This window comes from Scyliorhinus torazame, chromosome 13 (genome assembly GCF_047496885.1).
Source record: "Scyliorhinus torazame isolate Kashiwa2021f chromosome 13, sScyTor2.1, whole genome shotgun sequence".
In the NCBI taxonomy this organism is placed as follows: domain Eukaryota; kingdom Metazoa; phylum Chordata; class Chondrichthyes; order Carcharhiniformes; family Scyliorhinidae; genus Scyliorhinus; species Scyliorhinus torazame.
In genome coordinates this window covers 57259020-57270230 of record NC_092719.1, presented here as the reverse complement: position 1 = coordinate 57270230, position 11211 = coordinate 57259020, and the positions used below count along the sequence as shown (strand labels likewise).

The window sequence follows — 11211 nt, the reverse complement described above, 5'->3', positions numbered from 1 at the left end:
CCACAAACAGTGACTAATGGACTGTTAACTGGAGGCAGGCAGCTCTTTGGTGGAGACGCAGAAGTTTCCAGCGCACGGGGTGGGTGGGCGGGGGTAGCATTTGTCTGTTACCATAGAAACAGGGCTGCCTGGGCCATCATGTGACCTCATGATGTGACCATCATGTTGCTCTCCTAGCAACAGTGTAACGTCTTCAACAACACGTCACATCCGTCAACAAACAGGCCAAGTGGAGGAGCTGTGGCCCCGGCCGGGGGGGAGAGGAGGAGCAGCAGCTCGCACTGACTCAACAACAGAGTCGGAGCAGCCGGCGGAGCATTGACGCCTCCTCAACCATCTCACCGCCAGGGTAAGAGGGAGGAGGACGGGGGGGCTGCGGCCAGGGGAGTCTCCCGGAGACAGACAGGGACCACCTTTAAACCCGGAGTGACAACCGAAGCCCCTTTAAACCCGGAGTGACAACCGGAGCCCCTTTAAACCCGGCGCGACAACCGGAGTCCCTTTAAACCCGGCGCGACAACCGGAGTCCCTTTAAACCCGGAGTGACAATCGGAGCCCCTTTAAACCTGGAGTGACAACCGGAGCCCCTTTAAACCTGGAGTGACAACTGGAGCACCTTTAAACTCGGAGTCTCCTTTAAACCCGGAGTGACACCCGGACCCACCTTTAAACCCGGAATGACAACCGGGGGCACTTTAAACCCGGAGTGACACCCGGAGTCCCTTTAAACCCGGAGTGACACCCGGAGTCCCTTGAAACCCGGAGTCCCTTGAAACCCGGAGTCCCTTGAAACCCGGAGTCCCTTGAAACCCGGAGTCCCTTGAAACCCGGAGTGACACCCGGAGTCCCTTGAAACCCGGAGTGACACCCGGAGCCCCTTGAAACACGGAGTGACACCCGGAGCCCCTTGATACCCGGAGTGACACACAATGTCTCCTTTAAACCCGGAGTGACACCCGGAGCACCTTGAAACCCGGAGTGACACCCGGAGCACCTTGAAACCCGGAGTGACACCCGGAGCACCTTGAAACCCGGAGTGACACCCGGAGCACCTTGAAACCCGGAGTGACACCCGGAGCACCTTGAAACCCGGAGTGACACCCGGAGCACCTTGAAACCCAGAGTGACATCCGGAATCCCTATAAACCCGGAGTGACACCCGGAATCCCTATAAAGCCGGAGTCCCATTAAAGCCGGAGTGACACCCGGAGCACCTTGAAACCCAGAGTGACATCCGGAGCCCCTTTAAACCCGGAGTGAAACCCGGAGTCCCTTGAAACCCGGAGTCCCTTGAAACCCGGAGTCCCTTGAAACCCGGAGTCCCTTGAAACCCGGAGTCCCTTGAAACCCGGAGTCCCTTGAAACCCGGAGTCCCTTGAAACCCGGAGTCCCTTGAAACCCGGAGTCCCTTGAAACCCGGAGTCCCTTGAAACCCGGAGTGACACCCGGAGTCCCTTGAAACCCGGAGTGCCACCCGGAGTCCCTTGAAACCCGGAGTGACACCCGGAGCCCCTTGATACCCGGAGTGACACCCGGAGCCCCTTTATACCCGGAGTGACACACAATGTCTCCTTTAAACCCGGAGTGACACCCGATGCACCTTGAAACCCGGAGTGACACCCGGAGCACCTTGAAACCCGGAGTGACACCCGGAGCACCTTGAAACCCAGAGTGACATCCGGAATCCCTATAAACCCGGAGTGACACCCGGAATCCCTATAAAGCCGGAGTCCCATTAAACCCGGAGTGACACCCGGAGCACCTTGAAACCCAGAGTGACATCCGGAGCCCCTTTAAACCCGGAGTGACACCCGGAATCCCTATAAAGCCGGAGTGACACCCGGAATCCCTTTAAACCCGGAGTCCCATTAAACCCGGAGTGACACCTGGAGCCCCTTTAAACGAGGAGTGACACCCGGAGTCCCTTTAAACCCGGAGTGACACCTGGAGCCCCTTTAAACCCGGAGTCCCTTTAAACCCAGAGTCCTGTTAAACCCGGAGTGACACTCTGAGCTCCTTTTAAACCCGGAGTGACACCCGGAGTCCGTTTAAACCCAGAGTGACACCCGGAGCCCCTCTAAACCCGGAGTGACACCCGGAATCCCTTTAAACCCGGAGTCCCATTAAACCCGGAGTGACACCTGGAGCCCCTTTAAACGAGGAGTAACACCCGGAGTCCCTTTAAACCCGGAGTGACACCTGGAGCCCCTTTAAACGAGGAGTGACACCAGGAGTCCCTTTAAACCCGGAGCCCCTTTAAACCCAGAGTGACACCCGGAGTCCCTTTAAACCCAGAGTGACACCCGGAGTCCCTTTAAACCCAGAGTCCTGTTAAACCCGGAGTGACACTCTGAGCTCCTTTTAAACCCGGAGTGACACCCGGAGTCCGTTTAAACCCAGAGTGACACCCGGAGCCCCTCTAAACCCGGAGTGACACCCGTAATCCCTTTAAACCCGGAGTCCCATTAAACCCGGAGTGACACCCGGAGCCCCTCTAAACCCGGAGTGACAATCGAAGCCCCTTTAAACCTGGAGCCTCTTTAAACACGGAGTCTCCTTTAAACCCTGAGTGACACCCAGAGTCTCCTTTAAACCCGGAGTGACACCCAGAGTCTCCTTTAAACCCGGAGTGACACCCAGATTGGTGGCCTGAGTCCTGGTCTCAGTCCAGCTGGCTGGACCGGGATTCGGGTCTGGGTCCCTATTTTTATTGCAGCCCCACTCTAACCCGGCGCTGCACAGAAACGAGAAGTTTGTTCAGGGGGTGTGATTTTTGTTTGAAAAGTGGGTTTAAACCCCCCTCTCCTGCAGTAGTGCCGGGTTAGTTAGTGATTGATTTTCCTCATTGCCCAGTCTATGGAAGGTGAGGTGCTGATCTGTGCGTGTATATATATGTGTGTGTGTGTGCTGTCCTTCTGGCTGTGGTCGCTCTGATCACATGAGAGTCGACATGACGTGGAAAGAGCAGCTTTTAAAAGCCAGCATCAGCCCTGCGAAGCCACCCATCTATGGCCGTGTTATTGTACCGAGCGCAGGAAGCAGCCCTCCGAGAGCCGGCACTGCAGCTCCTGTAAATGACCTTTCTCACTTCTCCGGCTCCTCCAGGATTGCCAGCTACAATTCCGGCGTGCCTCCTTTTTTGAAGCCGCCTTCGCAACAGTTGGTGTTCAAACGAGTACTTGCCCGAGCTGCAGCTTTCTGAAGTCGATTCCCCCCCCCAGTTTCAAGCAGAAAGGTCATGCACGATTGAGTGAAAGTAACTATCTAAACGGCTGAAAGAATCGCTGTGTAATTTAGTGATAAGTATATATTTCTCATAACTGCATATAGTTACTTTGTGCTTACAGGGGTTGATCATACGTGTTGGTGTTACTCGAATTTCAGTGAAGTGCAGTAATCTGGAAATGTTACCTGTAGTTAAAACTGAGTATCAAGACTAAGTGTGTTTTTCAGATTAAGCATGGGTCACCTGGGACGGGGAGTAATGGGACTAGGGTGTGCAAACTCACCAGTCTACATTTCAATGTTCTTTAGGAAAATAACAAAAATAAAACTAACATATTTGTTATCCAAAGTGTCTTGCAATTGCGCTTTTCGGCCAGTGGCTGCATTCTCGCACTTTAAATAGGGGGAAGGTTCAATTGCAGAGTGACATTTTCATATGCAGTTAAATATACAAACAGGAATCTATAATGGAAAGTGTTGAGAGAGGAGTGCGTGCCAATGCTAGATGCTTAATTTGACGGGTCTAGTTCAGATTCTCCAACATGGATTCGGTGCTATGAAACCGACTCCAGAGAGTAATAAACAAACACTTGAATCGGAGTTGAAATTAACTGGAGGTGAGATGTCCAGTGAAAAGGCTTGCAAGCAGAAAAACTCTTGGGGGAAATGGTGTTGGGGTACTGATGGGCAAGTGACATTTGAATTGTAGTTTAAACATGCTCAGAAAAATACACCAAGGATTGGAATGGTAAACTGTCACTCCCTTTTGAAAATGGTTTGATCTTTTATCATCCCCTGCATATAAAGTCTGTTACCCTAAATTATTGTCAGTATTAAACTGAGACATGGAATGCCCTGTCTCATGGTCACCTCCTACGAGATGGGAGAAAGTCAGTGGTTGGCCCATAAAGGCAGAAAGATTCCAAGTTTGATTCCTGATTTCTGCTGAAATAGCCGAGTTCAGTGGGACAGCAATAAAGATCATACCATTAGCCTTCACATCCATGGATTGCCAGGAAAGGATTGGCAGGGTCCTGTTTCTGATTGATGTTCAGTGACCCTATTTGGAAATGTATAGATCTCTGTGGAGGACACAGTGAAACATAGTTATGATGCCCCCATGATTGAATTGTGGGTACAATCCGATTTGCCCTGATGTTTCCATGGTGAAATAGAGTGCTCACATTCACTGTCAAGACTTGTGCTTGATTGTTGTTTGTGGAACTGTGACATACAACTTGAAATTGGGAAAAAATTAATATCGAGAATAATGTTGAGACTACAGAAAATGTACAAGCCTCCAGTTAAAATCCAGTTCTGATGGTTACGGAGTATGAATTGAGGCAGCAATATATGATAGATACTGCTGTTTTAAAAAAAATAAATTCAAATTAACGGACAATTTAGCATGGCCGATCTACCTACCCTGCACATATTTGGGTTGTGGGGGTGAGACCCACGCAGAAATGGGGAGAATGTGCAAACTCCACACAGCCAGTGACCCGGGGCCAGGATTGAACCCAGTCCTCAGTGCCGTGAGGCAGCAGTGCTAACATTGCACCACCCTGATGGATACTGCTGTTAAATTGTTTTGTATAATCTAAAAATAATAAAAACCTTGCTTATACATAGCACCTTTTACGATCTCAGCTTTTCAACCAATCAATTGCTTTTGGAATGCTATAATTCAGAAACAACCACTAAATTGTGGAAAACAATCTCCCACAAACACAAATGTGATACTAACTGGAGAATCTATTTCTGTTTTGTTGATTTTGAAAGATAAATATTGATCGGGATATCAGGAATAACTCGCCTGCTCTTGCTTGAAATAGTGCCTGGGATCCTTTATGCCCACCTGAGAGGTGTTTTAACATTGCATCCAAAATTCACTCCATCATTGCTGTACTGGAGTGTCAGCCAACATATTTGTGCCGATGTCCTGGAGTGTGACTTGCAAGAGTACTGCCAACTGACACACAGCTGCCATAGTGTAAACTTAACAGGCAACTATATCCAATCATGAATTAAGCTGTACACAAATATGGTTGTTTAAGATCCTCCTGGCAACTTCATATTTTCAAGAGACTTTTAAATCCTGCCCACAATTTTAACTTATTGTAAATCATTGAGCAGTTCTCTAGTTCACACTTAAGAGTACTTCATATAATTTTCATCTCTTTTTATATAAGAAGGGATATACTTGCATTGGAGGCAGTTCAGTGAAGATTCACTAGGTTGAGTCTTGGGATGAAAGGGCTGTCTTACAAGGAAGGGTTGACAAGGTTGGGCCTATACTTGCTGAAGTTTTCATCAAGAGAAGTATTGAAATATGTGATTCTAAGCGGGTGCGGCAGGGTAGATGTTAAGATGATGTTTCCCTTCATGGTGGAATCTAGGTCTGGTGGTATAATTTCAGAATATGGGGTCACCCAGTTAAAGAGAGCCATGAGCAGGAATTTCTTCTCCGATGGCTGTGTATCTTTGGAATTCACGAGGCAGAAGAACTGTGGGAACTCATTTCATTGAATATATCTAAGGTTGGGATAGACAGATTCTTAAAGTGGGGTTGAGGCCAAGTTCATCAGATCAGTCATGATTTTATTGAATCGCAAAGCAGGCTTGAGGAACTGTAGGGCCCCCTCCTGCTCCTATTTATTATGTTCTTGTGTTGTATTCTCTATGGTAAAATGTAAAATGAAAGTAAATCCTGTAAATTTGATTTTTTTAAATTTAGAAGCTTGCCGGTTTGATATGTTTTTCATTTATTTTTAAGGTGCACGTCAATTCATACACTTGAGTGATTTGCAATCCTGCTATAAAGCCACTAAATTTGAAAGGTAAACAATATTTTTATTTTGCAGGGAAAAGGAATAACCGATGGTATTGCACAAATAACTTTGTTTTCCATGCGTCTCTTCCATCATTCAGCAGATAAAGCATAGAATGGTTACAGCACAGAATCTATTTAGCCTGTTGCGTTCATGTCACCTTTCTGCAAGAGCAATTTTGTTAGTCCCAGCCCACCCATCTTTCCCTATGGCCCACTATTTTTTTTTGTCTTCAGATGTTTATCCAATTCCCTTTTGAAAATCCTGATTAAATCTGCCTTTGTCATTCAAAAAAAGGGCCGCACAGTGGTTAGCATTGCTGCTTCACTCCGCTGAGGACCCGGGTTTGATCCCGGCCCAGGGTTGAGTTTGCACATTCTCCCCGTGTCAGTGTGGGTTTCATCCCCACAACCCAAAGATGTGCAGGGTAGTTGGATTGGCACACGAAATTGCCCCTTAATTGGAAAAAAATAATTGGGTACTCTAAATTTAAAAAAAAGCATTGCTGCCTCACAGCTCCAGGGACCTGGGTTCAATTCCGGCCTCGAGTGACTGTCTGTGTGGACTTTGTACGTTCTCCCCGTATCTGCGTGGGTTTCCACCAGGTGCTCCGGTTTCCTCCCACAGTCGGTGTGGAGTTTGCACTTTATCCCCGTGTCCGGTTTCTTCCCACAGTCCAAAAATGTGCATGTTCGGTGGATTGGCCATGCTAAATTGCCCAAAAAGGATAGGTAAGGTTACTGGGTTACGGGGATAAGGAGGAGGTGTGGACTTAAGTAGGGTGCTCTTTTCAAGAGCTGATGCAGACCTGATGGGCTGAATGGCCTCCTTCTGCTCTGTAAAAGCTATGTGGCAATGCATTCCTTGCACTAATCACTGGCTGGTTCAGCTCAGTGGGCTAGACAGTTGGTTTGTGATGCAGAACAAGGCCAGCAGCACGGGTTCAATTCCTGTACCTGCTGAGACTTTTGAATTCTCCCTCAGTGTACCCAAGCAGGTGGCGGAGTGTGGCGACTAGGGGCTTTTCACAGTAACTTCATTGCAGTGTTAATTTAAGCCTACATGTGACAATCAAGATTATTTATTTATTTTATTTGACTTGTTCTTTTTTTAAATTCTTTTGGATCTAGGTCAGAAAGAGAAGTTACTTATGAGCCTGTGACAGTATTCTAATGAAGAATGTAGGAACTGACATCCATGCTTTCACCCCTCCACCCATGTTCACTCCATCCTCTCGTATTAACTTTGATCACGGATCCCTTTTCAATTCTGACTCTCTGCTGCTAGCTTCCTTGTGCTACTCTCTGGTCCCATCTCCAATTGTTCAAGTACCATCTGCCACAGCCCATTGTGGGGAAAAAAGAGCTGTGATTCTTGAATCATACTGACAACAGAACTCACTATTATGTCCCGATCTATGCATCAGAGAAGCAAATGGGAAGTGTTTTTAAACATTATGGCATATATACCAGAATAAAAGGCTGAAACTGACAAATGGCAGGAGTGAGAATAGCTTCACTTTCACTGCTACAGCCTCTTCATCACAGATTGAGTTTTTCTTTATATCATGTCATTAAATTATCCAGGACTGCTGTTGCTTGGAGACTTGTGGGTTGGGGTGGGGGTTGTGGTGGGGGGGGGGGGGGGGGAGGGTTGGTGCCAAGGTTGAGAGAGAACAGGCACAGTATTGTAAATGGAGACTAACTGAGAGGGAGATAGGTTTTTTTTTATTCATCATTATACATTGGTGCCACTATAAGACCAGCTATTATTGTCCATCCTCGATCAGTACAGTCCACGTAGTGTAGTGGACTGTGATGCAGTAAGAGATGCTGTGTTTTTACTTGATGAAGGAGCTACGCTCCAAAAGCTCATGATTCCAAATAAACCTGTTGGATTTTAATCTGGTGTTGTAAGACTTCTTACTGTGCTCTTTACATGTGAACTATTTTGGAAAGTCAATTAGATTTGTCAAGAAAAGTACAGTTGTACATTTTCATCTACTTTTGCCCCTCTTTTTGATGTCATGTGATCCATTTTTTCAATGCTACACATTTCTTGCTCATATACTGTTCTAGTTTATTCAGGCTTTAATTTGTTTAGATTTAGAAGTCTACTAACTCTTCTGCATATGGAGATTGCTAGTTTTTGGCTGATGATTGTAATGATATCATGGTTGTGTTGTAATTCACCGACTGACTACTAGGAGTCTCATTGGTATATTCATGAACGTTCGAGTCGGGTGACCTCAAACTGACTAGGGAGCTGGGAGAGAGGTTGCTTGTGCATGTCATACTGTTATTCATCTGTTTTGTATATATTTGACCCACAGTTAATGTTAATAAATCATTTGTAGCTTTAGCTACAAGTCTTCTTGTAATATAAATCAGGCCATCCAACAAGAACATTACATGGTACCAGGTTTGGATGGTATTAAACACTGAGAAAAAACTATCAGCCAGCCACGAATTCCACAAAGATTTGAAGATTTTGCAAACTGCAATAATGAACCTCATGGAGTCATTGAAGCCCCCAATGAGTCTCAGATTTCATGGTAATGTGGACAGCAACTGGCCTGTGTTTAAACAACAATTTAATCTGTTTCTTACTGCAGTAAATTTTGGAGATCAATAAGATTTGCGTAAGGTAGCGATGCTCCTAACAGTGACAGGGCCCAAAGCAATTCCTGTGTTTAATACGTTTAAATTTGCAAATGATGAAGGTAGTAAAAATTTTAACAAAGTAATTCGAAGATTTGATGAACATTGCACTCCCAGAAATTTATGATCCCTATGTGTTTAGATCATGTTTACAGAAGAGTCCACAGATCATTTCATCACTGATTTAAAGTTAAAAGCTAAAACCTATAATTTTTCTGGGGTGGAATCGTCCATGATTTGGAACTAGATTGTGTTTGGTGTGAATGAAAATAAGCTGAGGGAGAGGTTGCTGACGGAATCTGAGCTGTCTTTGGAACAAACAGTTTTGTCAGGCTCACAAGCTATCAGCACAGCATCCTTAAATGTTTCTCAGTAACGGTGGCGTCTTGGAGGAAAGCACTCCAGTTGCTGCCCTTCTTCCAAAAAGGGGGAAACTTCCGAAGAAAGGCGGGAAAGTTCCTGCAACTCCTCGCACACCAACAAACAGGTTAAAGATCAGGATGAAGTATTTCTGTGTAAAAGATGTGGTCAAAGGCACAAATTAAGGCAGTGTCCAGCGTTTGGCAAGTTTTGTTCCCGATTCAAAGGAAAAAAATCACTTTGCTCAGAATTGTTACTCTAAGCTCAGCCCCAGATCAGTCAGCATAGAGGAAGACACAGTGTCCAGTGATTAAACATCATTGTTTGTTGGAGTAATAACAGAGAAGAAGAATTTTTTGGAGATATCAAAAAATTCTCCAGCACTTATAAAAAAAAATGCAAACTGATGCTCCATTCAAAATAAATGCGGTTAATGAGGACAAATGGCTGCTACCACTTGAAGTGAACAGTACAGTGGTCTGATTGAAGTTAGACACTGGTGCCAAAGTCTATTTAATCAGCATGACTGATTTTTAAAAAATCTAAAATATTCAGCCAATTTCTCTTGAGAAATTGTAGTGGTTCAAGCATTAAATGTTATGGTGCTTGTGGCCTGAGTGTGGTGGTGAAGAACACAGTTTATTCAGTCCTATTCTGTATCCAAAGGCTTTGTATCCGAAGGCTTGGATTCATTATTAGGTGATCAGTCCTGTGAAGAATTGGGTCTAGTGCAGTTGTTATATAGCATCCACAAAGGATTGGATCAACACTCCAACGATTCTGAGAACATTATCAGCAAATTCAGCGATGTGTTCACTGATTTTAATGAACTACCATTCACCAATGAGATACAATTGAAAGAAGATGCATTATCTAAAGCACCGGTACAAACTATTAGTCGTGAAATTGCTGAAGATATAAATCTGCATGTAGTCAAGAAGGCATACGGCATGCTTGCCTTCATTGGCTGGGGCATTGAGTATAAAAATTGGCAAGTCATGTTGCAGCTGCATAGAACCTTAGTTAGGCCACACTTGGAGTATAGTGTTCAATTCTGGTCGCCACACTACCAGAAGGATGTGGAGGCTTTGGAGAGGGTGCAGAAGAGATTTACCAGGATGTTGCCTGGTATGGAGGGCATTAGCTATGAGGAGCGGTTGAATAAACTCGGTTTGTTCTCACTGGAACAATGGAGGTTGAGGGGCGACCTGATAGAGGTCTACAAAATTATGAGGGGCATAGACAGAGTGGATAGTCAGAGACTTTCTTCCAGGGTAGAGGGGTCAATTACTAGGGGGCATAGGTTTAAGGTGAGAGGGGCAAGGTTTAGAGTAGATGTACGAGGCAAGTTTTTTTACACAGAGGGTAGTGGGTGCCTGGAACTCGCTACCGGAGGAGGTGGTGGAAGCAGGGACGATAGTGACATTTAAGGGGCATCTTGACAAATACATGAATAGGATGGGAATAGAGGGATACGGACCCTGGAAGTGTAGAAGATTTTAGTTTAGATGGGCAACATGGTCGGCGCAGGCTTGGAGGGCCGAAGGACCTGTTCCTGTGCTGTACTTTTCTTTGTTCTTTGTTATTTGCATGACAATGTCATTTCTACCCTACCAACCGTATCAGATACAAAACCTCAAGTTATCAAGAAAATAGAAGAATCTACCATTGGGGTAAATTCCATGGTATGTGTGAAATGAAAAAATGGTAATGCTCATATAGGCATGGATACCAAAGATCTTAACGAAAAAAGTGTACATATTGTAAAACAATCATTACAGAAAGCAATGGACAGCCAATCTGATCCATCGCTCGCGAAATCACGTTACAAAACATTACCATTGTCACATGGTAGATCGGCAGCAGAGTTACTCATGAATAGAAGGTTGCATACCACACTTTCATACTTGGAAAAGAAGGAGGAAAATACAGTGGTTATTCAGGAATGCAAAACATTAAAGCAAAATAAAAGAAGTTCTATTATAAAGTATTGAGAACTTTACCACCTCTGAGTAGTGATGACAGTGTGAGAATAGAAGATTCAGGCAATTGGTCGAGAAAAGCCATTGTACTTGAAAAAGTAGCACCTCATTCCTACAATGTACTGACAGAGGAAGGGTTTGGTTTAAGAAGAA

At 45.2% G+C, this 11211-nt stretch overlaps 1 protein-coding gene across 11 annotated transcripts in view; it reads left to right on the top strand.

Moving 5' to 3' along the window:
• The first annotated feature begins 211 nt into the window (after nt 1-211).
• tcp11l2 (t-complex 11, testis-specific-like 2) overlaps nt 212-11211 on the top strand; it is a 79157-nt gene continuing 68157 nt past the window's right edge. For 6 of the 11 annotated variants that reach the window (XM_072471568.1, XM_072471573.1, XM_072471571.1 and 3 more), the window contains exons 1-2: nt 212-349; nt 6002-6065. The gene's annotated coding sequence lies outside the window, so the exon portion shown is untranslated. Of the gene's footprint in view, nt 350-2994; nt 3257-6001; nt 6066-11211 lie in introns of those variants that run through there. The other 5 variants (XM_072471575.1, XM_072471574.1, XM_072471569.1 and 2 more) reach the window with 4 other exon arrangements.